This window comes from Schistocerca gregaria, chromosome 2 (assembly GCF_023897955.1).
Source record: "Schistocerca gregaria isolate iqSchGreg1 chromosome 2, iqSchGreg1.2, whole genome shotgun sequence".
Classification (NCBI taxonomy): Eukaryota; Metazoa; Arthropoda; class Insecta; order Orthoptera; family Acrididae; genus Schistocerca; species Schistocerca gregaria.
Window position 1 is genome coordinate 11448768 of NC_064921.1, and position 25593 is coordinate 11474360.

Here is a 25593-nt window from a genome sequence, read left to right on the forward strand (position 1 = left end):
GACTCTCTTAAGGTAGCCAATGCCTCGTCACAATTACACTCACATCAGCAACTTCAAGAAAACTCTGGCAGTTTCTCTTAAGATAAACAGCTAGTGGATTACCGCTTTGGAGAGACTTTCCACAGTATCTAAAAAATGCGTATTTTGGTGCGGAACTGCCCGGAATCACTATGACTCTCGTAAGGTTGCCAATGCCTCGTCACAATTAAAACTAAATCAGCAACATCAAGTAACTCCTAGCAAGAGAAACGGTGGTTGTCTTAAATTAAACAACTAATTGCGTAATGCTTCGGGCAGACTGGCCACAGTATCTAAAAAATGTCTATTATGGTGAGCATTTGGCAAGAGTCACTATGACTCTCTTAAGGTAGCCAATGCCTCGTCACAATTAGACTCACGTCAGCAACTTCAAGAAACCTCTGGCAGTTTCTCTGAAGATAAACAGCTAGTGGATTACCGCTTTGGAGAGACTTTCCACAGTATATACAAAATGCGTATTTTGGTGAGGAACTGCCAGGAATCACTATGACTCTCGTAAGGTTGCCAATGCCTCGTCACAATTAAAATTAAATCAGCAACATCAAGTAACTCATAGCAAGAGTAACGGTGGTTGTCTTAAATTAAAAAACTAATTGCGTAATGCTTTGGGCAGACTGGCCACAGTATCTAAAAAATGTCTATTACGGTGAGCATTTGGCAAGAGTCACTATGACTCTCTTAAGGTAGCCAATGCCTCGTCACAATTAGACTCACGTCAGCAACTTCAAGAAACCTCTGGCAGTTTCTCTGAAGATAAACAGCTAGTGGATTACCGCTTTGGAGAGACTTTCCACAGTATCTAAAAAATGCGTATTTTGGTGAGGAACTGCCAGGAATCACTATGACTCTCGTAAGGTTGCCAATGCCTCGTCACATTTAAAATTTAATCAGCAACATCAAGTAACTCCTAGCAAGAGTAACGATGGTTGTCTTAAACTAAAGAACTAGTGGCGTATTGTTTCGGGCAGACTGGCCACAGTATCTAAAAAATGTCTATTATGGTGAGCATTTGGCAAGAGTCACTATGACTCGCTTAAGGTAGCCAATGCCTCGTCACAATTAGACTCACATCAGCAACTTCAAGAAACCTCTGGCAGTTTCTCTGAAAATAAACAGCTAGTGGATTACCTCTTTGGAGAGACTTTCCACTGTATCTAAAAAATGCGTATTTTGGTGAGGAACTGCCAGGAATCACTATAACTCTCCTAAGGTTGCCAATGCATCGTCACAATTAAAATTAAAACAGCAACATCAAGTAACTCCTAGCAAGAGTAACGGTGGTTGTCTTAAATTAAACAACTAATTGCGTAATGCTTCGGGCAGACTGGCCACAGTATCTAAAAAGTGTCTATTATGATGAGCATTTGGCAAGGGTCACTATGACTGGTTTCAGGTAGCCAATGCCTCGTCACAATTAGACTCACATCAGCAACTTCAAGAAACCTCTGGCAGTTTCACTGAAGATAAACAGCTAGTGGATTACCGCTTTGGAGAGACTTTCCACAGTATCTAAAAAATTCGTATTTTGGTGAGGAAATGCCAGGAATCGCTATGACTCTCGTAAGGTTGCCAATGCCTCGTCACAATTAAAATAAAATCAGCAACATCAAGTAACTCCTAGCAAGAGTAACGGTGGTTGTCTTAAGTTAAACAACTAATTGCATAATGCTTCGGGGTGACTGGCCACAGTATCTAAAAAATGTCTATTATGGTGAGCATTTGGCAAGAGTCACTATGACTCTCTTAAGGTAGCCAATGCCTCGTCACAAATAGACTCACATCAGCAACTTGAAGAAACCTCTGGCAGTTTCTCTGAAGATAAACAGCTAGTGGAATACCGCTTTGGAGAGACTTTCCACAGTATCTAAAAAATGCGTATATGGTGAGGAACTGCCAGGAATCACTATGACTCTCGTAAGGTTGCCAATGGCTTGTCACAATTAAAAATTAAATCAGCAACATCAAGTAACTCATAGCAAGAGTAACGGTGTTTGTCTTAAATTAAACAACTAATTGGGTAATGCTTCGGGCAGACTGGCCACAGTATCTAAAAAATGTCTATTATGGTGAGCATTTGGCAAGAGTCACTATGACTCTCTTAAGGTAGCCAATGCATCATCACAATTAGACTCACGTCAGCAACTTCAAGAAACCTCTGGCAGTTTCTCTTAAGATAAACAGCTAGTGGATTACCGCTTTGGAGAGACTTTCCACAGTATCTAAAAATTGCGTATTTTGGTGAGGAACTGCCAGGAATCACTATGACTCTCGTAAGGTTGCCAATGCCTCGTCACAATTAAAATTTAATCAGCAACATCAAGTAACTCCTAGCAAGAGTAACGATGGTTGTCTTAAATTAACAACTAACAGCGTAATGCTTCGGGCAGACTGGCCACAGTATCTAAAAAATGTCTATTATGGTGAGCATTTGGGAAGAGTCACTATGACTCTCTTAAGGTAGCCAATGCCTCGTCACAATTATACTCACGTCAGCAACTTCAAGAAACCTGTGGCAGTTTCTCTGAAGATAAACAGCTAGTGGATTACCGCTTTGGAGAGACTTTCCACAGTATCTAAAAAATCCGTATTTTGGTGAGGAACTGCCAGGAATCACTATGACCCTCGTAAGGTTGCCAATGCCTCGTCACAATTAAAATTTAATCAGCAACATCAAGTAACTGCTAGCAAGAGTAACGATGGTTGTCTTAAATTAACAACTAACTGCTTAATGCTTCGGGCACGCTGGCCACAGTATCTAATAAATGTCTATTATGGTGAGCATTTGGCAAGAGTCACTATGACTCTCTTAAGGTAGCCTATGCCTCGTCACAATTAGACTCACATCTTCAACTTGAAGAAACCTCTGGCAGTTTCTCTGAAGATAAACAGCTAGTGGATTACCGCTTTGGAGAGACTTTCCACAGTATCTAAAAAATGCGTATTTTGGTGAGGAACTGCCAGGAATCACTATGACTCTCGTAAGGTTGCCAATGGCTTGTCACAATTAAAATTAAATCAGCAACATCAAGTAACTCCTAGCAAGAGTAACGGTGTTTGTCTTAAATTAAACAACTAATTGCATAATGCTTCGGGCAGACTGGCCACAGTATCTAAAAAATGTCTATTATGGTGAGCATTTGGCAAGAGTCACTATGACTTTCTTAAGGTAGCCAATGCATCATCACAATTAGACTCACGTCAGCAACTTCAAGAAAAATCTGGCAGTTTCTCTTAAGATAAACAGCTAGTGGATTACCGCTTTGGAGAGACTTTCCACAGTATCTAAAAATTGCGTATTTTGGTGAGGAACTGCCAGGAATCACTATGACTCTCGTAAGGTTGCCAATGCCTCGTCACAATTAAAATTTAATCAGCAACATCAAGTAACTCCTAGCAAGAGTAACGATGGTTGTCTTAAATTAACAACTATCTGCGTAATGCTTCGGGCAGACTGGCCACAGTATCTAAAAAATGTCTATTATGGTGAGCATTTGCCAAGAGTCACTATGCCTCTCTTAAGGTAGCCAATGCCTCGTCACAATTAGACTCACATCAGCAACTTGAAGAAATCTCTGGCAGTTTCTCTGAAGATAAACAACTAGTGGATTACCGCTTTGGAGAGACTTTCCACAGTATCTAAAAAATGCGTATTTTGGTGAGGAACTGCCAGGAATCACTATGACTCTCGTAAGGTTGCCAATGCCTTGTCACAATTAAAATTAAATCAGCAACATCAAGTAACTCCTAGCAAGAGTAACGGTGGTTGTCTTAAATTAAACAACTAATTGCGTAATGCTTCGGGCAGACTGGCCACAGTATCTAAAAAATGTCTATTATGGTGAGCATTTGGCAAGAGTCACTATGACTCTCTTAAGGTAGACAATGCCTCGTCACAATTAGACTCACATCAGCAACTTCAAGAAACCTCTGGCAGTTTCACTGAAGATAAACAGCTAGTGGATTACCGCTTTGGAGAGACTTTCCACAGTATCTAAAAAATTCGTATTTTGGTGAGGAAATGCCAGGAATCGCTATGACTCTCGTAAGGTTGCCAATGCCTCGTCACAATTAAAATAAAATCAGCAACATCAAGTAACTCCTAGCAAGAGTAACGGTGGTTGTCTTAAGTTAAACAACTAATTGCATAATGCTTCGGGGTGACTGGCCACAGTATCTAAAAAATGTCTATTATGGTGAGCATTTGGCAAGAGTCACTATGACTCTCTTAAGGTAGCCAATGCCTCGTCACAAATAGACTCACATCAGCAACTTGAAGAAACCTCTGGCAGTTTCTCTGAAGATAAACAGCTAGAGGAATACCGCTTTGGAGAGACTTTCCACAGTATCTAAAAAATGCGTATATGGTGAGGAACTGCCAGGAATCACTATGACTCTCGTAAGGTTGCCAATGGCTTGTCACAATTAAAAATTAAATCAGCAACATCAAGTAACTCATAGCAAGAGTAACGGTGTTTGTCTTAAATTAAACAACTAATTGGGTAATGCTTCGGGCAGACTGGCCACTGTATCTAAAAAATGTCTATTATGGTGAGCATTTGGCAAGAGTCACTATGACTCTCTTAAGGTAGCCAATGCATCATCACAATTAGACTCACGTCAGCAACTTCAAGAAACCTCTGGCAGTTTCTCTTAAGATAAACAGCTAGTGGATTACCGCTTTGGAGAGACTTTCCACAGTATCTAAAAATTGCGTATTTTGGTGAGGAACTGCCAGGAATCACTATGACTCTCGTAAGGTTGCCAATGCCTCGTCACAATTAAAATTTAATCAGCAACATCAAGTAACTCCTAGCAAGAGTAACGATGGTTGTCTTAAATTAACAACTAACAGCGTAATGCTTCGGGCAGACTGGCCACAGTATCTAAAAAATGTCTATTATGGTGAGCATTTGGGAAGAGTCACTATGACTCTCTTAAGGTAGCCAATGCCTCGTCACAATTAGACTCACATCAGCAACTTCAAGAAACCTGTGGCAGTTTCTCTGAAGATAAACAGCTAGTGGATTACCGCTTTGGAGAGACTTTCCACAGTATCTAAAAAATGCGTATTTTGGTGAGGAACTGCCAGGAATCACTATGACCCTCGTAAGGTTGCCAATGCCTCGTCACAATTAAAATTTAATCAGCAACATCAAGTAACTCCTAGCAAGAGTAACGATGGTTGTCTTAAATTAACAACTAACTGCTTAATGCTTCGGGCAGGCTGGCCACAGTATCTAATAAATGTCTATTATGGTGAGCATTTGGCAAGAGTCACTATGACTCTCTTAAGGTAGCCTATGCCTCGTCACAATTAGACTCACATCTTCAACTTGAAGAAACCTCTGGCAGTTTCTCTGAAGATAAACAGCTAGTGGATTACCGCTTTGGAGAGACTTTCCACAGTATCTAAAAAATGCGTATTTTGGTGAGGAACTGCCAGGAATCACTATGAATCTCGTAAGGTTGCCAATGGTTTGTCACAATCAAAATTAAATCAGCAACATCAAGTAACTCCTAGCAAGAGTAACGGTGTTTGTCTTAAATTAAACAACTAATTGCATAATGCTTTGGGCAGACTGGCCACTGTATCTAAAAAATGTCTATTATGGTGAGCATTTGGCAAGAGTCACTATGACTTTCTTAAGGTAGCCAATGCATCATCACAATTAGACTCACGTCAGCAACTTCAAGAAAAATCTGGCAGTTTCTCTTAAGATAAACAGCTAGTGGATTACCGCTTTGGAGAGACTTTCCACAGTATCTAAAAATTGCGTATTTTGGTGAGGAACTGCCAGGAATCACTATGACTCTCGTAAGGTTGCCAATGCCTCGTCACAATTAAAATTTAATCAGCAACATCAAGTAACTCCTAGCAAGAGTAACGATGGTTGTCTTAAATTAACAACTATCTGCGTAATGCTTCGGGCAGACTGGCCACAGTATCTAAAAAATGTCTATTATGGTGAGCATTTGCCAAGAGTCACTATGCCTCTCTTAAGGTAGCCAATGCCTCGTCACAATTAGACTCACATCAGCAACTTGAAGAAATCTCTGGCAGTTTCTCTGAAGATAAACAACTAGTGGATTACCGCTTTGGAGAGACTTTCCACAGTATCTAAAAAATGCGTATTTTGGTGAGGAACTGCCAGGAATCACTATGACTCTCGTAAGGTTGCCAATGCCTTGTCACAATTAAAATTAAATCAGCAACATCAAGTAACTCCTAGCAAGAGTAACGGTGGTAGTCTTAAATTAAACAACTAATTGCGTAATGCTTCGGGCAGACTGGCCACAGTATCTAAAAAATGTCTATTATGGTGAGCATTTGGCAAGAGTCACTATGACTCTCTTAAGGTAGCCAATGCCTCGTCACAATTAGACTCACGTCAGCAACTTCAAGAAACCTCTGGCAGTTTCTCTTAAGATAAACAGCTAGTGGATTACCGCTTTGGAGAGACTTTCCACAGTATCTAAAAAATGCGTATTTTGGTGAGGAACTGCCAGGAATCACTATGACTCTCGTAAGGTTGCCAATGCCTCGTAACAATTAAAATTTAATCAGCAACATCAAGTAACTCCTAGCAAGAGTAACGATTGTTGTCTTAAATTAACAACTAACTGCGTAATGCTTCGGGCAGACTGGCCACAGTATCTAAAAAATGTCTATTATGGTGAGCATTTGCCAAGAGTCACTATGCCTCTCTTAAGGTAGCCAATGCCTCGTCACAATTAGACTCACATCAGCAACTTGAAGAAATCTCTGGCAGTTTCTCTGAAGATAAACAGCTAGTGGATTACCGCTTTGGAGAGACTTTCCACAGTATCTAAAAAATGCGTATTTTGGTGAGGAACTGCCAGGAATCACTATGACTCTCGTAAGGTTGACAATGCCTTGTCACAATTAAAATTAAATCAGCAACATCAAGTAACTCCTAGCAAGAGTAACGGTGGTTGTCTTAAATTAAACAACTAATTGCGTAATGCTTCGGGCAGACTGGCCACAGTATCTAAAAAATGTCTATTATGGTGAGCATTTGGCAAGAGTCACTATGACTCTCTTAAGGTAGCCAATGCCTCGTCACAATTAGACTCACGTCAGCAACTTCAAGAAACCTCTGGCAGTTTCTCTTAAGATAAACAGCTAGTGGATTACCGCTTTGGAGAGACTTTCCACAGTATCTAAAAAATGCGTATTTTGGTGAGGAACTGCCAGGAATCACTATGACTCTCGTAAGGTTGCCAATGCCTCGTCACAATTAAAATTTAATCAGCAACATCAAGTAACTCCTAGCAAGAGTAACGATGGTTGTCTTAAATTAAAGAACTAGTGGCGTATTGCTTCGGGCAGACTAGCCACAGTATCTAAAAAATGTCTATTATGGTGAGCATTTGGCAAGAGTCACTATGACTCGCTTAAGGTAGCCAACGCCTCGTCACAATTAGACTCACATCAGCAACTTCAAGAAACCTCAGGCAGTTTCTCTGAAGATAAACAGCTAGTGGATTACCGCTTTGGAGAAACTTTCCACAGTATCTAAAAATGCGTATTTTGGTGAGGAACTGCCAGGAATCACTATGACTCTCGTAAGGTTGCCAATGCCTCGTCACAATTAAAATTAAATCAGCAACATCAAGTAACTCCTAGCAAGAGTAACGGTGGTTGTCTTAAATTAAACAACTAATTGCGTAATGCTTCGGGCAGACTGGCCACAGTATCTAAAAAATGTCTCTTATGGTGAGCATTTGGCAAGAGTCACTATGACTCTCTTAAGGTAGCCAATGCCTCGTCACAATTAGACTCACGTCAGCAACTTCAAGAAACCTCTGGCAGTTTCTCTGAAGATAAACAGCTAGTGGGTTACCGCTTTGGAGAGACTTTCCACAGTATCAAAAAAATGCGTATTTTGGTGAGGAACTGCCAGGAATCACTATGACTCTCGTAAGGTTGCCAATGCCTCGTCACAATTAAAATTAAATCAGCAACATCAAGTAACTCCTAGCAAGAGTAACGGTGGTTGTCTTAAATTAAACATCTAATTGCATAATGCTTCGGGGTGACTGGCCACAGTATCTAAAAAATGTCTATTATGGCGAGCATTTGGCAAGAGTCACCATGACTCGTTTCAGGTAGCCAATGCCTCGTCACAGTTAGACTCACATCAGCAACTTCAAGAATCCTCTGGCAGTTTCTCTGAAGATAAACAGCTAGTGGATTACCGCTTTGGAGAGACTTTCCACAGTATCTAAAAAATGCGTATTTTGGTGAGGAACTGCCAGGAACCACTATGACTCTCGTAAGGTTGCCAATGCCTCGTCACAATTAAAATTAAATCAGCAACATCAAGTAACTCCTAGCAAGAGTAATGGTGGTTGTCTTAAATTAAACAACTAATTGCATTATGCTTCGGGTTGACTGGCCACAGTATCTACAAAATGTCTATTATGGTGAGCATTTGGCAAGAGTCACTATGACTCTCTTAAGGTAGCCAATGCCTCGTCACAATTAGACTCACGTCAGCAACTTCAAGAAACCTCTGGCAGTTTCTCTGAAGATAAACATCTAGTGGATTACCGCTTTGGAGAGACTTTCCACAGTATCTAAAAAATGCGTATTTTGGTGATGAACTGCCAGGAATCACTATGACTCTCGTAAGGTTGCCAATGCCTCGTCATAATTAAAATTAAATCAGCAACATCAAGTAACTCCTAGCAAGAGTAACGGTGGTTGTCTTAAATTAAACATCTAATTGCGTAATGCTTCGGGCAGACTGGCCACAGTATCTAAAAAATGTCTATTATGGTGAGCAGTTGGCAAGAGTCACCATGACTCTCTTAAGGTAGCCAATGCCTCGTCACAATTAGACTCACGTCAGCATCTTCAAGAAAACTCTGGCAGTTTCTCTGAAGATAAACAGCTAGTGGATTACCGCTTTGGAGAGACTTTCCACAGTATCTAAAAAATGCGTATTTTGGTGAGGAACTGCCAGGAATCACTATGACTCTCGTAAGGTTGCCAAGGCCTCGTCACAATTAAAATTTAATCAGCAACATCAAGTAACTCCTAGCAAGAGTAACGATGGTTGTCTTAAATTAAAGAACTAGTGGCGTATTGCTTCGGGCAGACTGGCCACATTATCTAAAAAATGTCTATTATGGTGAGCATTTGGCAAGAGTCACTATGACTCGCTTAAGGTAGCCAACGCCTCGTCACAATTAGACTCACATCAGCAACTTCAAGAAACCTCTGGCAGCTTCTCTGAAGATAAACAGCTAGTGGATTACCGCTTTGGAGAGACTTTCCACAGTATCTAAAAAATGCGTATTTTGGTGAGGAACTGCCAGGAATCACTATGACTCTCGTAAGGTTGCCAATGCCTCGTCTCAATTAAAATTAAATCAGCAACGTCAAGTAACTCCTAGCAAGAGTAACGGTGATTGTCTTAAATTAAACAACTAATTGCGTAATGCTTCGGGCAGACTGGCCACAGTATCTAAAAAATGTCAATTATGGTGAGCATTTGGCAAGAGTCACCATGACTCTCTTAAGGTAGCCAATGCCTCGTCACAATGAGACTCACGTCAGCAACTTCAAGAAAACTCTGGCAGTTTCTCTGAAGATAAACAGCTAGTGGATTACCGCTTTGGAGAGACTTTCCACAGTATCTAAAAAATGCGTATTTTGGTGAGGAACTGCCAGGAATCACTATGACTCTCGTAAGGTTGCCAATGCCTCGTCACAATTAAAATTTAATCAGCAACATCAAGTAACTCCTAGCAAGAGTAACGATGGTTGTCTTAATTTAAAGAACTAGTGGCGTATTGCTTCGGGCAGACTGGCCACAGTATCTAAAAAATGTCTATTATGGTGAGCATTTGGCAAGAGTCACTATGACTCGCTTAAGGTAGCCAACGCCTCGTCACAATTAGACTCACATCAGCAACTTCAAGAAACCTCTGGCAGTTTCTCTGAAGATAAACAGCTAGTGGATTACCGCTTTGGAGAGACTTTCCACAGTATCTAAAAAATGCGTATTTTGGTGAGGAACTGCCAGGAATCACTATGACTCTCGTAAGGTTGCCAATGCCTCGTCACAATTAAAATTAAATCAGCAATGTCAAGTAACTCCTAGCAAGAGTAACGGTGATTGTCTTAAATTAAACAACTAATTGCGTAATGCTTCGGGCAGACTGGCCACAGTATCAAAAAAATGTCTCTTATGGTGAGCATTTGGCAAGAGTCACTATGACTCTCTTAAGGTAGCCAATGCCTCGTCACAATTAGACTCACGTCAGCAACTTCAAGAAACCTCTGGCAGTTTCTCTGAAGATAAACAGCTAGTGGATTACCGCTTTGGAGAGACTTTCCACAGTATCTAAAAAATGCGTATTTTGGTGAGGAACTGCCAGGAATCACTATGACTCTCGTAAGGTTGCCAATGCCTCGTCACAATTAAAATTAAATCAGCAACATCAAGTAACTCCTTGCAAGAGTAATGGTGGTTGTCTTAAATTAAACAACTAATTGCGTAATGCTTCGGGCAGACTGGCCACAGTATCTAAAAAATGTCTATTATGGCGAGCATTTGGCAAGAGTCACTATGACTCGTTTCAGGTAGCCAATGCCTCGTCACAATTAGACTCACATCAGCAACTTCAAGAAACCTCTGGCAGTTTCTCTGAAGATAAACAGCTAGTGGATTACCGCTTTGGAGAGACTTTCCACAGTATCTAAAAAATGCGTATTTTGGTGAGGAACTGCCAGGAACCACTATGACTCTCGTAAGGTTGCCAATGCCTCGTCACATTTAAAATTAAATCAGCAACATCAATTAACTCCTAGCAAGAGTAACAGTGGTTGTCTTAAATTAAACAACTAATTGCATTATGCTTCGGGTTGACTAGCCACAGTATCTACAAAATGTCTATTATGGTGAGCATTTGGCAAGAGTCACTATGACTCTCTTAAGGTAGCCAATGCCTCGTCACAATTAGACTCACGTCAGCAACTTCAAGAAACCTCTGGCAGTTTCTCTGAAGATAAACATCTAGTGGATTACCGCTTTGGAGAGACTTTCCACAGTATCTAAAAAATGCGTATTTTGGTGAGGAACTGCCAGGAATCACTATGACTCTCGTAAGGTTGCCAAGGCCTCGTCACAATTAAAATTTAATCAGCAACATCAAGTAACTCCTAGCAAGAGTAACGATGGGGTTCTTAAATTAAAGAACTTGTGGCGTATTGCTTCGGGCAGACTGGCCACAGTATCTAAAAAATGTCTATTATGGTGAGCATTTGGCAAGAGTCACTATGACTCGCTTAAGGTAGCCAACGCCTCGTCACAATTAGACTCACATCAGCAACTTCAAGAAACCTCTGGCAGCTTCTCTGAAGATAAACAGCTAGTGGATTACCGCTTTGGAGAGACTTTCCACAGTATCTAAAAAATGCGTATTTTGGTGAGGAACTGCCAGGAATCACTATGACTCTCGTAAGGTTGCCAATGCCTCGTCTCAATTAAAATTAAATCAGCAACGTCAAGTAACTACTAGCAAGAGTAACGGTGATTGTCTTAAATTAAACAACTAATTGCGTAATGCTTCGGGCAGACTGGCCACAGTATCTAAAGATGTCTATTATGGTGAGCATTTGGCAAGAGTCACCATGACTCTCTTAAGGTAGCCAATGCCTCGTCACAATGAGACTCACGTCAGCAACTTCAAGAAAACTCTGGCAGTTTCTTTGAAGATAAACAGCTAGTGGATTACCGCTTTGGAGAGACTTTCCACAGTATCTAAAAAATGCGTATTTTGGTGAGGAACTGCCAGGAATCACTATGACTCTCGTAAGGTTGCCAATGCCTCGTCACAATTAAAATTTAATCAGCAACATCAAGTAACTCCTAGCAAGAGTAACGGTGGTTGTCTTAAATTAAACAACTAATTGCATAATGCTTTGGGGTGACTGGCCACAGTATCTAAAAAATGTCTATTATGGTGAGCATTTGGCAAGAGTCACTATGACTCGCTTAAGGTAGCCAACGCCTCGTCACAATTATACTCACATCAGCAACTTCAAGAAACCTCTGGCAGTTTCTCTGAAGATAAACAGCTAGTGGATTACCGCTTTGGAGAGACTTTCCACAGTATCTAAAAAATGCGTATTTTGGTGAGGAACTGCCAGGAATCACTATGACTCTCGTAAGGTTGCCAAGGCCTCGTCACAATTAAAATTTAATCAGCAACATCAAGTAACTCCTAGCAAGAGTAACGATGGTTGTCTTAAATTAAAGAACTAGTGGCGTATTGCTTCGGGCAGACTGGCCACATTATCTAAAAAATGTCTATTATGGTGAGCATTTGGCAAGAGTCACTATGACTCGCTTAAGGTAGCCAACGCCTCGTCACAATTAGACTCACATCAGCAACTTCAAGAAACCTCTGGCAGCTTCTCTGAAGATAAACAGCTAGTGGATTACCGCTTTGGAGAGACTTTCCACAGTATCTAAAAAATGCGTATTTTGGTGAGGAACTGCCAGGAATCACTATGACTCTCGTAAGGTTGCCAATGCCTCGTCTCAATTAAAATTAAATCAGCAACGTCAAGTAACTCCTAGCAAGAGTAACGGTGATTGTCTTAAATTAAACAACTAATTGCGTAATGCTTCGGGCAGACTGGCCACAGTATCTAAAAAATGTCAATTATGGTGAGCATTTGGCAAGAGTCACCATGACTCTCTTAAGGTAGCCAATGCCTCGTCACAATGGGACTCACGTCAGCAACTTCAAGAAAACTCTGGCAGTTTCTCTGAAGATAAACAGCTAGTGGATTACCGCTTTGGAGAGACTTTCCACAGTATCTAAAAAATGCGTATTTTGGTGAGGAACTGCCAGGAATCACTATGACTCTCGTAAGGTTGCCAATGCCTCGTCACAATTAAAATTTAATCAGCAACATCAAGTAACTCCTAGCAAGAGTAACGATGGTTGTCTTAATTTAAAGAACTAGTGGCGTATTGCTTCGGGCAGACTGGCCACAGTATCTAAAAAATGTCTATTATGGTGAGCATTTGGCAAGAGTCACTATGACTCGCTTAAGGTAGCCAACGCCTCGTCACAATTAGACTCACATCAGCAACTTCAAGAAACCTCTGGCAGTTTCTCTGAAGATAAACAGCTAGTGGATTACCGCTTTGGAGAGACTTTCCACAGTATCTAAAAAATGCGTATTTTGGTGAGGAACTGCCAGGAATCACTATGACTCTCGTAAGGTTGCCAATGCCTCGTCACAATTAAAATTAAATCAGCAATGTCAAGTAACTCCTAGCAAGAGTAACGGTGATTGTCTTAAATTAAACAACTAATTGCGTAATGCTTCGGGCAGACTGGCCACAGTATCAAAAAAATGTCTCTTATGGTGAGCATTTGGCAAGAGTCACTATGACTCTCTTAAGGTAGCCAATGCCTCGTCACAATTAGACTCACGTCAGCAACTTCAAGAAACCTCTGGCAGTTTCTCTGAAGATAAACAGCTAGTGGATTACCGCTTTGGAGAGACTTTCCACAGTATCTAAAAAATGCGTATTTTGGTGAGGAACTGCCAGGAATCACTATGACTCTCGTAAGGTTGCCAATGCCTCGTCACAATTAAAATTAAATCAGCAACATCAAGTAACTCCTTGCAAGAGTAATGGTGGTTGTCTTAAATTAAACAACTAATTGCGTAATGCTTCGGGCAGACTGGCCACAGTATCTAAAAAATGTCTATTATGGCGAGCATTTGGCAAGAGTCACTATGACTCGTTTCAGGTAGCCAATGCCTCGTCACAATTAGACTCACATCAGCAACTTCAAGAAACCTCTGGCAGTTTCTCTGAAGATAAACAGCTAGTGGATTACCGCTTTGGAGAGACTTTCCACAGTATCTAAAAAATGCGTATTTTGGTGAGGAACTGCCAGGAACCACTATGACTCTCGTAAGGTTGCCAATGCCTCGTCACATTTAAAATTAAATCAGCAACATCAATTAACTCCTAGCAAGAGTAACAGTGGTTGTCTTAAATTAAACAACTAATTGCATTATGCTTCGGGTTGACTAGCCACAGTATCTACAAAATGTCTATTATGGTGAGCATTTGGCAAGAGTCACTATGACTCTCTTAAGGTAGCCAATGCCTCGTCACAATTAGACTCACGTCAGCAACTTCAAGAAACCTCTGGCAGTTTCTCTGAAGATAAACATCTAGTGGATTACCGCTTTGGAGAGACTTTCCACAGTATCTAAAAAATGCGTATTTTGGTGAGGAACTGCCAGGAATCACTATGACTCTCGTAAGGTTGCCAAGGCCTCGTCACAATTAAAATTTAATCAGCAACATCAAGTAACTCCTAGCAAGAGTAACGATGGGGTTCTTAAATTAAAGAACTTGTGGCGTATTGCTTCGGGCAGACTGGCCACAGTATCTAAAAAATGTCTATTATGGTGAGCATTTGGCAAGAGTCACTATGACTCGCTTAAGGTAGCCAACGCCTCGTCACAATTAGACTCACATCAGCAACTTCAAGAAACCTCTGGCAGCTTCTCTGAAGATAAACAGCTAGTGGATTACCGCTTTGGAGAGACTTTCCACAGTATCTAAAAAATGCGTATTTTGGTGAGGAACTGCCAGGAATCACTATGACTCTCGTAAGGTTGCCAATGCCTCGTCTCAATTAAAATTAAATCAGCAACGTCAAGTAACTACTAGCAAGAGTAACGGTGATTGTCTTAAATTAAACAACTAATTGCGTAATGCTTCGGGCAGACTGGCCACAGTATCTAAAGATGTCTATTATGGTGAGCATTTGGCAAGAGTCACCATGACTCTCTTAAGGTAGCCAATGCCTCGTCACAATGAGACTCACGTCAGCAACTTCAAGAAAACTCTGGCAGTTTCTTTGAAGATAAACAGCTAGTGGATTACCGCTTTGGAGAGACTTTCCACAGTATCTAAAAAATGCGTATTTTGGTGAGGAACTGCCAGGAATCACTATGACTCTCGTAAGGTTGCCAATGCCTCGTCACAATTAAAATTTAATCAGCAACATCAAGTAACTCCTAGCAAGAGTAACGGTGGTTGTCTTAAATTAAACAACTAATTGCATAATGCTTTGGGGTGACTGGCCACAGTATCTAAAAAATGTCTATTATGGTGAGCATTTGGCAAGAGTCACTATGACTCGCTTAAGGTAGCCAACGCCTCGTCACAATTATACTCACATCAGCAACTTCAAGAAACCTCTGGCAGTTTCTCTGAAGATAAACAGCTAGTGGATTACCGCTTTGGAGAGACTTTCCACAGTATCTAAAAAATGCGTATTTTGGTGAGGAACTGCCAGGAATCACTATGACTCTCGTAAGGTTGCCAATGCCTCGTCACAATTAAAATTAAATCAGCAACGTCAAGTAACTCCTACCAAGAGTAACGGTGATTGTCTTAAATTAAACAACTAATTGCGTAATGCTTCGGGCAGACTGGCCACAGTATAAAAAAAATGTCTCTTATGGTGAGCATTTGGTAAGAGTCACTATGACTCTCTTAAGGTAGCCAATGCCTCGTCACAATTAGACTCACGTCAGCAACTTCAAGAAACCTCTGGCAGTTTCTCTGAAGATAAACAGCTAGTGGATTACCGCTTTGGAGAGACTTTCCACAGTATCTAAAAAATGCGTATTTTGGTGAGGAACTGCCAGGAATCACTATGACTCTCGTAAGGTTGCCAATGCCTCGTCACAATTAAAATTAAAACAGCAACATCCAGTAACTCCTAGCAAGAGTAACGGTGGTTGTCTTAAATTAAACATCTAATTGCATAATGCTTCGGGGTGACTGGCCACAGTATCTAAAAAATGTCTATTATGGTGAGCATTTGACAAGAGTCACTATGACTCTCTTAAGGTAGACAATGTATCGTCACAATAGACTCACGTCAGCAACTTCAAGAAACCTCTGGCAGTTTCTCTGAAGATAAACAGCTAGTGGATTACCGCTTTGGAAAGACTTTCCACAGTATCTAAAAATGCGTATTTTGGTGAGGAACTGCCAGGAATCACTATGACTCTCGTAAGGTTGCCAATGCCTCGTCACAATTAAAATTAAATCAGCAACATCAAGTAACTCCTAGCAAGAGTAACGGTGGTTGTCTTAAATTAAACAACTAATTGCGTAATGCTTCGGGCAGACTGGCCACAGTATCTAAAAAATGTCTATTATGGCGAGCATTTGGCAAGAGTCACTATGACTCTTTTCAGGTAGCCAATGCCTCGTCACAATTAGACTCACATCAGCAACTTCAAGAAACCTCTGGCAGTTTCTCTGAAGATAAACAGCTAGTGGATTACCGCTTTGGAGAGACTTTCCACAGTATCTAAAAAATGCGTATTTTGGTGAGGAACTGCCAGGAATCACTATGACTCTCGTAAGGTTGCCAATGCCTCGTCACAATTAAAATTAAATCAGCAACATCAAGTAACTCCTAGCAAGAGTAACGGTGGTTGTCTTAAATTAAACAACTAATTGCGTAATGCTTCGGGCAGACTGGCCACAGTATCTAAAAAATGTCTCTTATGGTGAGCATTTGGCAAGAGTCACTATGACTCTCTTAAGGTAGCCAATGCCTCGTCACAATTAGACTCACGTCAGCAACTTCAAGAAACCTCTGGCAGTTTCTCTGAAGATAAACAGCTAGTGGGTTACCGCTTTGGAGAGACTTTCCACAGTATCAAAAAAATGCGTATTTTGGTGAGGAACTGCCAGGAATCACTATGACTCTCGTAAGGTTGCCAATGCCTCGTCACAATTAAAATTAAATCAGCAACATCAAGTAACTCCTAGCAAGAGTAACGGTGGTTGTCTTAAATTAAACATCTAATTGCATAATGCTTCGGGGTGACTGGCCACAGTATCTAAAAAATGTCTATTATGGCGAGCATTTGGCAAGAGTCACTATGACTCGTTTCAGGTAGCCAATGCCTCGTCTCAGTTAGACTCACATCAGCAACTTCAAGAATCCTCTGGCAGTTTCTCTGAAGATAAACAGCTAGTGGATTACCGCTTTGGAGAGACTTTCCACAGTATCTAAAAAATGCGTATTTTGGTGATGAACTGCCAGGAATCACTATGACTCTCGTAAGGTTGCCAATGCCTCGTCACAATTAAAATTAAATCAGCAACATCAAGTAACTCCTAGCAAGAGTAACGGTGGTTGTCTTAAATTAAACATCTAATTGCGTCATGCTTCGGGCAGACTGGCCACAGTATCTAAAAAATGTCTATTATGGTGAGCAGTTGGCAAGAGTCACCATGACTCTCTTAAGGTAGCCAATGCCTCGTCACAATTAGACTCACGTCATCAACTTCAAGAAAACTCTGGCAGTTTCTCTGAAGATAAACAGCTAGTGGATTACCGCTTTGGAGAGACTTTCCACAGTATCTAAAAAATGCGTATTTTGGTGAGGAACTGCCAGGAATCACTATGACTCTCGTAAGGTTGCCAAGGCCTCGTCACAATTAAAATTTAATCAGCAACATCAAGTAACTCCTAGCAAGAGTAACGATGGTTGTCTTAAATTAAAGAACTTGTGGCGTATTGCTTCGGGCAGACTGGCCACAGTATCTAAAAAATGTCTATTATGGTGAGTATTTGGCAAGAGTCACTATGACTCGCTTAAGGTAGCCAACGCCTCGTCACAATTAGATTCACATCAGCAACTTCAAGAAACCTCTGGCAGCTTCTCTGAAGATAAACAGCTAGTGGATTACCGCTTTGGAGAGACTTTCCACAGTATCTAAAAAATGCGTATTTTGGTGAGGAACTGCCAGGAATCACTATGACTCTCGTAAGGTTGCCAATGCCTCGTCTCAATTAAAATTAAATCAGCAACGTCAAGTAACTACTAGCAAGAGTAACGGTGATTGTCTTAAATTAAACAACTAATTGCGTAATGCTTCGGGCAGACTGGCCACAGTATCTAAAAAATGTCTATTATGGTGAGCATTTGGCAAGAGTCACCATGACTCTCTTAAGGTAGCCAATGCCTCGTCACAATGAGACTCACGTCAGCAACTTCAAGAAAACTCTGGCAGTTTCTTTGAAGATAAACAGCTAGTGGATTACCGCTTTGGAGAGACTTTCCACAGTATCTAAAAAATGCGTATTTTGGTGAGGAACTGCCAGGAATCACTATGACTCTCGTAAGGTTGCCAATGCCTCGTCTCAATTAAAATTAAATCAGCAACGTCAAGTAACTACTAGCAAGAGTAACGGTGATTGTCTTAAATTAAACAACTAATTGCGTAATGCTTCGGGCAGACTGGCCACAGTATCTAAAAAATGTCTATTATGGTGAGCATTTGGCAAGAGTCACCATGACTCTCTTAAGGTAGCCAATGCCTCGTCACAATGAGACTCACGTCAGCAACTTCAAGAAAACTCTGGCAGTTTCTTTGAAGATAAAAAGCTAGTGGATTACCGCTTTGGAGAGACTTTCCACAGTATCTAAAAAATGCGTATTTTGGTGAGGAACTGCCAGGAATCACTATGACTCTCGTAAGGTTGCCAATGCCTCGTCACAATTAAAATTTAATCAGCAACATCAAGTAACTCCTAGCAAGAGTAACGATGGTTGTCTTAAATTAAAGAACTAGTGGCGTATTGCTTCGGGCAGACTGGCCACAGTATCTAAAAAATGTCTATTATGGTGAGCATTTGGCAAGAGTCACTATGACTCGCTTAAGGTAGCCAACGCCTCGTCACAATTATACTCACATCAGCAACTTCAAGAAACCTCTGGCAGTTTCTCTGAAGATAAACAGCTAGTGGATTACCGCTTTGGAGAGACTTTCCACAGTATCTAAAAAATGCGTATTTTGGTGAGGAACTGCCAGGAATCACTATGACTCTCGTAAGGTTGCCAATGCCTCGTCACAATTAAAATTAAATCAGCAACGTCAAGTAACTCCTACCAAGAGTAACGGTGATTGTCTTAAATTAAACAACTAATTGCGTAATGCTTCGGGCAGACTGGCCACAGTATAAAAAAAATGTCTCTTATGGTGAGCATTTGGCAAGGGTCACTATGACTCTCTTAAGGTAGCCAATGCCTCGTCACAATTAGACTCACGTCAGCAACTTCAAGAAACCTCTGGCAGTTTCTCTGAAGATAAACAGCTAGTGGATTACCGCTTTGGAGAGACTTTCCACAGTATCTAAAAATGCGTATTTTGGTGAGGAACTGCCAGGAATCACTATGACTCTCGTAAGGTTGCCAATGCCTCGTCACAATTAAAATTAAAACAGCAACATCCAGTAACTCCTAGTAAGAGTAACGGTGGTTGTCTTAAATTAAACATCTAATTGCATAATGCTTCGGGGTGACTGGCCACAGTATCTAAAAAATGTCTATTATGGTGAGCATTTGACAAGAGTCACTATGACTCTCTTAAGGTAGACAATGTATCGTCACAATAGACTCACGTCAGCAACTTCAAGAAACCTCTGGCAGTTTCTCTGAAGATAAACAGCTAGTGGATTACCGCTTTGGAGAGACTTTCCACAGTATCTAAAAATGCGTATTTTGGTGAGGAACTGCCAGGAATCACTATGAATCTCGTAAGGTTGCCAATGCCTCGTCACAATTAAAATTAAATCAGCAACATCAAGTAACTCCTAGCAAGAGTAATGGTGGTTGTCTTAAATTAAACAACTAATTGCGTAATGCTTCGGGCAGACTGGCCACAGTATCTAAAAAATGTCTATTATGGCGAGCATTTGGCAAGAGTCACTATGACTCGTTTCAGGTAGCCAATGCCTCGTCACAATTAGACTCACATCAGCAACTTCAAGAAACCTCTGGCAGTTTCTCTGAAGATAAACAGCTAGTGGATTACCGCTTTGGAGAGACTTTCCACAGTATCTAAAAAATGCGTATTTTGGTGAGGAACTGCCAGGAATCACTATGACTCTCGTAAGGTTGCCAATGCCTCGTCACAATTAAAATTAAATCAGCAACATCAAGTAACTCCTAGCAAGAGTAACGGTGGTTGTCTTAAATTAAACAACTAATTGCGTAATGCTTCGGGCAGACTGGCCACAGTATCTAAAAAATGTCTCTTATGGTGAGCATTTGGCAAGAGTCACTATGACTCTCTTAAGGTAGCCAATGCCTCGTCACAATTAGAGTCACGTCAGCAACTTCAAGAAACCTCTGGCAGTTTCTCTGAAGATAAACAGCTAGTGGGTTACCGCTTTGGAGAGACTTTCCACAGTATCAAAAAAATGCGTATTTTGGTGAGGAACTGCCAGGAATCACTATGACTCTCGTAAGGTTGCCAATGCCTCGTCACAATTAAAATTAAATCAGCAACATCAAGTAACTCCTAGCAAGAGTAACGGTGGTTGTCTTAAATTAAACATCTAATTGCATAATGCTTCGGGACGACTGGCCACAGTATCTAAAAAATGTCTATTATGGCGAGCATTTGGCAAGAGTCACTATGACTCGTTTCAGGTAGCCAATGCCTCGTCACAGTTAGACTCACATCAGCAACTTCAAGAATCCTCTGGCAGTTTCTCTGAAGATAAACAGCTAGTGGATTACCGCTTTGGAGAGACTTTCCACAGTATCTAAAAAATGCGTATTTTGGTGAGGAACTGCCAGGAACCACTATGACTCTCGTAAGGTTGCCAATGCCTCGTCACAATTAAAATTAAATCAGCAACATCAAGTAACTCCTAGCAAGAGTAACGGTGGTTGTCTTAAATTAAACAACTAATTGCATTATGCTTCGGGTTGACTGGCCACAGTATCTACAAAATGTCTATTATGGTGAGCATTTGGCAAGAGTCACTATTACTCTCTTAAGGTAGCCAATGCCTCGTCACAATTAGACTCACGTCAGCAACTTCAAGAAACCTCTGGCAGTTTCTCTGAAGATAAACATCTAGTGGATTACCGCTTTGGAGAGACTTTCCACAGTATCTAAAAAATGCGTATTTTGGTGATGAAATGCCAGGAATCACTATGACTCTCGTAAGGTTGCCAATGCCTCGTCACAATTAAAATTAAATCAGCAACATCAAGTAACTCCTAGCAAGAGTAACGGTGGTTGTCTTAAATTAAACATCTAATTGCGTCATGCTTCGGGCAGACTGGCCACAGTATCTAAAAAATGTCTATTATGGTGAGCAGTTGGCAAGAGTCACCATGACTCTCTTAAGGTAGCCAATGCCTCGTCACAATTAGACTCACGTCATCAACTTCAAGAAAACTCTGGCAGTTTCTCTGAAGATAAACAGCTAGTGGATTACCGCTTTGGAGAGACTTTCCACAGTATCTAAAAAATGCGTATTTTGGTGAGGAACTGCCAGGAATCACTATGACTCTCGTAAGGTTGCCAAGGCCTCGTCACAATTAAAATTTAATCAGCAACATCAAGTAACTCCTAGCAAGAGTAACGATGGTTGTCTTAAATTAAAGAACTAGTGGCGTATTGCTTCGGGCAGACTGGCCACAGTATCTAAAAAATGTCTATTATGGTGAGCATTTGGCAGGAGTCACTATGACTCGCTTAAGGTAGCCAACGCCTCGTCACAATTAGATTCACATCAGCAACTTCAAGAAACCTCTGGCAGCTTCTCTGAAGATAAACAGCTAGTGGATTACCGCTTTGGAGAGACTTTCCACAGTATCTAAAAAATGCGTATTTTGGTGAGGAACTGCCAGGAATCACTATGACTCTCGTAAGGTTGCCAATGCCTCGTCTCAATTAAAATTAAATCAGCAACGTCAAGTAACTACTAGCAAGAGTAACGGTGATTGTCTTAAATTAAACAACTAATTGCGTAATGCTTCGGGCAGACTGGCCACAGTATCTAAAAAATGTCTATTATGGTGAGCATTTGGCAAGAGTCACCATGACTCTCTTAAGGTAGCCAATGCCTCGTCACAATGAGACTCACGTCAGCAACTTCAAGAAAACTCTGGCAGTTTCTTTGAAGATAAACAGCTAGTGGATTACCGCTTTGGAGAGACTTTCCACAGTATCTAAAAAATGCGTATTTTGGTGAGGAACTGCCAGGAATCACTATGACTCTCGTAAGGTTGCCAATGCCTCGTCACAATTAAAATTTAATCAGCAACATCAAGTAACTCCTTGCAAGAGTAACGATGGTTGTCTTAAATTAAAGAACTAGTGGCGTATTGCTTCGGGCAGACTGGCCACAGTATCTAAAAAATGTCTATTATGGTGAGCATTTGGCAAGAGTCACTATGACTCGCTTAAGGTAGCCAACGCCTCGTCACAATTATACTCACATCAGCAACTTCAAGAAACCTCTGGCAGTTTCTCTGAAGATAAACAGCTAGTGGATTACCGCTTTGGAGAGACTTTCCACAGTATCTAAAAAATGCGTATTTTGGTGAGGAACTGCCAGGAATCACTATGACTCTCGTAAGGTTGCCAATGCCTCGTCACAATTAAAATTAAATCAGCAACGTCAAGTAACTCCTAGCAAGAGTAACGGTGATTGTCTTAAATTAAACAACTAATTGCGTAATGCTTCGGGCAGACTGGCCACAGTATAAAAAAAATGTCTCTTATGGTGAGCATTTGGCAAGAGTCACTATGACTCTCTTAAGGTAGCCAATGCCTCGTCACAATTAGACTCACGTCACCAACTTCAAGAAACCTCTGGCAGTTTCTCTGAAGATAAACAGCTAGTGGATTACCGCTTTGGAGAGACTTTCCACAGTATCTAAAAAATGCGTATTTTGGTGAGGAACTGCCAGGAATCACTATGACTCTCGTAAGGTTGCCAATGCCTCGTCACAATTAAAATTAAAACAGCAACATCAAGTAACTCCTAGCAAGAGTAACGGTGGTTGTCTTAAATTAAACATCTAATTGCATAATGCTTCGGGGTGACTGGCCACAGTATCTAAAAAATGTCTATTATGGTGAGCATTTGACAAGAGTCACTATGACTCTCTTAAGGTAGACAATGTATCGTCACAATAGACTCACGTCAGCAACTTCAAGAAACCTCTGGCAGTTTCTCTGAAGATAAACAGCTAGTGGATTACCGCTTTGGAGAGACTTTCCACAGTATCTAAAAATGCGTATTTTGGTGAGGAACTGCCAGGAATCACTATGAATCTCGTAAGGTTGCCAATGCCTCGTCACAATTAAAATTAAATCAGCAACATCAAGTAACTCCTAGCAAGAGTAATGGTGGTTGTCTTAAATTAAACAACTAATTGCGTAATGCTTCGGGCAGACTGGCCACAGTATCTAAAAAATGTCTATTATGGCGAGCATTTGGCAAGAGTCACTATGACTCGTTTCAGGTAGCCAATGCCTCGTCACAATTAGACTCACATCAGCAACTTCAAGAAACCTCTGGCAGTTTCTCTGAAGATAAACAGCTAGTGGATTACCGCTTTGGAGAGACTTTCCACAGTATCTAAAAAATGCGTATTTTGGTGAGGAACTGCCAGGAATCACTATGACTCTCGTAAGGTTGCCAATGCCTCGTCACAATTAAAATTAAATCAGCAACATCAAGTAACTCCTAGCAAGAGTAACGGTGGTTGTCTTAAATGAAACAACTAATTGCGTAATGCTTCGGGCAGACTGGCCACAGTATCTAAAAAATGTCTCTTATGGTGAGCATTTGGCAAGAGTCACTATGACTCTCTTAAGGTAGCCAATGCCTCGTCACAATTAGATTCACGTCAGCAACTTCAAGAATCCTCTGGCAGTTTCTCTGAAGATAAACAGCTAGTGGGTTACCGCTTTGGAGAGACTTTCCACAGTATCAAAAAAATGCGTATTTTGGTGAGGAACTGCCAGGAATCACTATGACTCTCGTAAGGTTGCCAATGCCTCGTCACAATTAAAATTAAATCAGCAACATCAAGTAAATCCTAGCAAGAGTAACGGTGGTTGTCTTAAATTAAACATCTAATTGCATAATGCTTCGGGGTGACTGGCCACAGTATCTAAAAAATGTCTATTATGGCGAGCATTTGGCAAGAGTCACTATGACTCGTTTCAGGTAGCCAATGCCTCGTCACAGTTAGACTCACATCAGCAACTTCAAGAATCCTCTGGCAGTTTCTCTGAAGATAAACAGCTAGTGGATTACCGCTTTGGAGAGACTTTCCACAGTATCTAAAAAATGCGTATTTTGGTGAGGAACTGCCAGGAACCACTATGACTCTCGTAAGGTTGCCAATGCCTCGTCACAATTAAAATTAAATCAGCAACATCAAGTAACTCCTAGCAAGAGTAACGGTGGTTGTCTTAAATTAAACAACTTATTGCATTATGCTTCGGGTTGACTGGCCACAGTATCTACAAAATGTCTATTATGGTGAGCATTTGGGAAGAGTCACTATGACTCTCTTAAGGTAGCCAATGCCTCGTCACAATTAGACTCACGTCAGCAACTTCAAGAAACCTCTGGCAGTTTCTCTGAAGATAAACATCTAGTGGATTACCGCTTTGGAGAGACTTTCCACAGTATCTAAAAAATGCGTATTTTGGTGATGAACTGCCAGGAATCACTATGACTCTCGTAAGGTTGCCAATGCCTCGTCTCAATTAAAATTAAATCAGCAACGTCAAGTAACTCCTAGCAAGAGTAACGGTGATTGTCTTAAATTAAACAACTAATTGCGTAATGCTTCGGGCAGACTGGCCACAGTATCTAAAAAATGTCAATTATGGTGAGCATTTGGCAAGAGTCACCATGACTCTCTTAAGGTAGCCAATGCCTCGTCACAATGAGACTCACGTCAGCAACTTCAAGAAAACTCTGGCAGTTTCTCTGAAGATAAACAGCTAGTGGATTACCGCTTTGGAGAGACTTTCCACAGTATCTAAAAAATGCGTATTTTGGTGAGGAACTGCCAGGAATCACTATGACTCTCGTAAGGTTGCCAATGCCTCGTCACAATTAAAATTTAATCAGCAACATCAAGTAACTCCTAGCAAGAGTAACGATGGTTGTCTTAATTAAAAGAACTAGTGGCGTATAGCTTCGGGCAGACTGGCCACAGTATCTAAAAAATGTCTATTATGGTGAGCATTTGGCAAGAGTCACTATGACTCGCTTAAGGTAGCCAACGCCTCGTCACAATTAGACTCACATCAGCAACTTCAAGAAACCTCTGGCAGTTTCTCTGAAGATAAACAGCTAGTGGATTACCGCTTTGGAGAGACTTTCCACAGTATCTAAAAAATGCGTATTTTGGTGAGGAACTGCCAGGAATCACTATGACTCTCGTAAGGTTGCCAATGCCTCGTCACAATTAAAATTAAATCAGCAACGTCAAGTAACTCCTAGCAAGAGTAACGGTGATTGTCTTAAATTAAACAACTAATTGCGTAATGCTTCGGGCAGACTGGCCACAGTATCAAAAAAATGTCTCTTATGGTGAGCATTTGGCAAGAGTCACTATGACTCTCTTAAGGTAGCCAATGCCTCGTCACAATTAGACTCACGTCAGCA